We start from the raw sequence: 4217 nt of genomic DNA on the forward strand, positions 1-4217 counted from the left end.
CCAGTGTAATCACAAGTGTTCTTATATGAGGAAAGCAGGAGGGCCATTATAAGGGAAGAAGATGTGAGGATGAGGCAGAGTAGGGAGAAAAAGAGAGAGGTTTGAGATGTTGCATTGCTGGCTTTGAAGATGAAGGAGGAGCTAACCAGCCAAGAAATGCGGGCAGCTTCTAGGAATCTGAAAAGGCAAGGAGATGACTTTCCAATACCTTTATATTAAAACTTTTGATCTTCAATAAGATAATACATTTGTGCTGTCTTCCACTAACTTTGTAGTTATAACATTTTGTTCTACTAAGTTTGTTATAGCATCAATAGGAAACTAAGGCAATATACATGAAAATCACCTTGGGATCTTGTTAAAAAGCAGAATCTGACAGCAGGCCTGGGAAAAAGGGTGAGGGTTTCTATATTTCTAACAAGTTCCATTGTCACTGAAATGAAAACCTCAAACAGTGTGTGAAAGCAAAATATTTTTTAGCACAACCTTTAGACGAGGTCCCTAACTTTGTAAAGAGTCTCATTTAACCTCTCTGCTGCTATAAACTAAATGACTTGTCCCTGTTCCCTGAAGAGACACTCAATTTATGGTACAAGCAAATGTAAGAAAAGCCTTTATCTCATTTCTTGTTTACTTTACTGGTTTCAGCTCCTCTGTCATTTATGGTCTCCATACTATCTTGCTATCACAGCTATGCATTCATGAGCATATCTGTTGCATTTTATGCAGGATTTCTAGTTATTTTTATGACGAAAAAAGAACATTTAATCTGCTACACCCATAGAAATAGAAGCCTTGATCTGTATTTACAAATTTGAAAACTGTCTACTCACTTGTCAGTGAATATTTCCTCAATGACTTCTGTTTGCTTTTAGGTGATTCTTGCTACTAAAACCAATTAATTGCTAATTAAAAAATTATGTCCTAAATAATAGTTAATGGTTGTTTTAGGGAATAAAAGTCAGTATCAGAGAAATCAAGTAATTAATACAAGTAATATGTATGTGGATCGCTTTAAATGTTTCGACTAAAGAAAGTCAGTGGGTGAAAAGGAAAATCTGCATTTTCTGTTAAGTTTCTGTCATGAACTTAAAAACTCTGTAGATGCCATGAGCCACAGACTTCATATATATTAATCAGTTCATTTGATATTCACACCTTTTCAAAATAAGGCTTATCCTGATTTTATACAAGAGAAAACTCAGACGTGACAGAAAAAAATTTTTAGAGAGTCCTCCTAGAAATGTAAGAACTTATACATTTAAGAATTACACTAACATTTATTGCATATCTGGTTGTGTCAAGATCAGGAAACAATATCCTACAGTTTAAAAGGCAAAGAGTCAGGAATAGAATTCAGGATTTTCTCAGACCAAGCCTGTGCTCTTTCCACTATTCCATGCTGCATCTAAAGTTATCCAAAATAGATTTGCAATTGATTTTGAATACTGTGTGAAATTGTACTTAAAGGTTACTTACACATGCTGCCAGTTGAAAAGCCAAATGAGGAAAATATAAAATATATATGGAAACAATTTATCCAGAGCACAAGTATATCATGTATGTACATGAGCAAATAACCACATTTTGGATACATACACAAACATACAAACACTAACATATACCTACACACTCCACTGCTGATTGTTACTATTACATGTTAATGAGTCGTAAACTCCTAACCTAAACTCAACATATTGTACCTTTAATTCCTCCAAAGAGTCTTACATTTTTTTCCACTTCATCAACCTCAGATTATTTCACTTCATTGCAAAGATTTAAGTCATTAAGCATTTTTTATTTAAATTCCTCTGCCCAATATTACATACTTTATACATTCAACAACATCCTCCAGTCACAAAGCCTCAAGTACCATCTTCATTTCAAGGCCAAGTTCTTAATCCTGACACTTTGTCTCCCAGAGATTAAATTCTATTATTATTGCACCTTTTTTTTTCCTTTAATTTCTCACTCTGACTACCTTTCCTCTCTTAATCATGCTTAAAACTCTCTCACCCAAAAAACTAAATTCTCCTTTGCCTTCTATGCCATGCAGTCTGCAAGGTATTGTTTTATCTTTTTCTCTTTTCATTTAAACATCACAAAGACAAAACTACTCTCTGTCATCTCACTTGACACTTACTTCTCAACTTATGATAGTTTCTTTTCTATTCTTAGAAAAGAAATGAAGTTTTTAACCAAATTGAATTACCAAATGTAATATTTTTCAATCTTTATATTAATAAAATTTGCTGTTATATTTGGCATCACTAATTACTCTGTTTTTGAGAAAATGTCTATTTTCCTCTCATGGCTGTCTCTAACTTACTCTTAGGAATTATCACACATTAGTTTTTTGTGGATTTCTGTCTTTGAGTCTCTGCTTTTATCATTCATCATACTTCAGTAGTTTGGGTGATCGCCTCTACTCTCATAATTTCAACTTGCTTTTGAATGCTGATGACTCATAAATCCACATCGCTGATCTGTCTTGTCTCCACCAAGCTTCAGTTATGCTTTCTTACTGCCTGATGGTCAATTACCTCTGAATGCTCTGCAAGTACTTCACATTGTCCACATTCAAAATGCAATTGATTTTCTTCCCCTACTTGCTCCTACTTCATACATCAGTCAAGAGCGCCACCATTAATCAGTCCCCATCTCAGAATCACCCTTGACCACTCTCTTCTTCCCTCTCACAATTGACTCATCAGTGTTCTTTATCAGTTAAAATCCAATCAGGAAACAGAAACCACACAGTTATTTGATATGGGAAAAAAAATATTGTAAAGAATTATCAACTGTATAAAGAGAATAAAAGATGAGGCTAATTCTTTAAAAAAAAAAAAAATAAGTAAATACCCCAGGCCTGATGGAGAATATCCAAGAAAAAAACAAACTTGGAAAGATAATTTTTTCCTCAAGACTGTCTTTCAGATCTTGTTGGAAGAGATAAGACAGCAGCTCACCAGTGGGTTCAATTTTTGGACCAGAAACTGCTGGCAGTTTCCAGGAAAACAAAACACCTGTCCAGGTGGAAACAATTGTGGCTGAGAAGATATTCAAGCAGCAAACCTGTGGGATGAAGGTGACCACCCTTATAGGAAAATCCACCAATAGGGTCAGGGCTTTAGTTGCTGCTTAATGGCTGGGTGGTGTGAGGTCTGAGGTATATGGAGTATATAAGAGGTGTTTCTTGACACACCTATACGGTTCAGGTTGACCAAGGCACACAGATGGACACATAGGGGGAGTCAAGGCCTCAGAAGCATACTCACTGAATGGGTAACACAAGGCCTGGGGAGTAAGGCAGTAACAGGGCCAGAGATGAGCTGTAAACTTACCAAGGGACTGCATGTACTTGCAGTGTGCAGCTGTATGGCAGGAAAAACAAAAACCCAAGAGAAGGAAATGGAAACTAGGAAGAGAAATACCCTCCTTTTTCAGTTTCCTTCCTATGCCCTCTATTGATAATGCTTAATATTGGGTTAGCTAAAAAGGAAAATTGTTTCTAGGATCCAACTCTATTATCACAGAGCAGTTAATTAAGTATGAGTTCGGTGCAGTGAGGCAATACATACATAGTGCAAATAATTGTCAAACATATACTGTTTTAAATATATCCTGACTTTGTATATTAATACCCTTTCTTCTAGCCTGTCATTCTTTCAACTTTCACCACCACCCAAATTTAAAATCTATTCTCTATTGATACAATTCAATGGCCTACCCTAATGGGAGTTCTAAATGACTCTTCTTAAAAATGTACAAAGCAATACTCATTCCCGTAAACTCCAAACTTACTCAACTAGCAAATAAGCTCCTTTCTCTATTTTTATAGCCAGATCTCTTAGCATTCGTTGGCTGTATCTGTCATAGAGTGCATAACAAAAAAATGAAGGCAAATTTCTGTGGCATTACAATAAGGATTGTTTTTCCCTCAAGGGTTTGTGGGTTCACTGGTGTTGTTTTATATATGGTGGGCATAGTTAGGTGGCTTTTAGCAGCTATTTGAGGCCAAGTTGATGCCAAAAATTTCTTTTTCCAACAAGAAGCCAGTGAGAACACATTAAGCTCATGATAAGGGCAGCGATGCAAGAGTGAATATCAAATTGTACAAAACGATTTTTAAGCTATGTCCATCTCCTGACATCCTTTGTTAAGTAGATTATAAGATAAATCCAAAATCATGGGGCACCTGGGTGGCTCAGTCAGTT

Source organism: Prionailurus bengalensis, chromosome C1 (assembly GCF_016509475.1).
Source record: "Prionailurus bengalensis isolate Pbe53 chromosome C1, Fcat_Pben_1.1_paternal_pri, whole genome shotgun sequence".
NCBI lineage: Eukaryota > Metazoa > Chordata > Mammalia > Carnivora > Felidae > Prionailurus > Prionailurus bengalensis.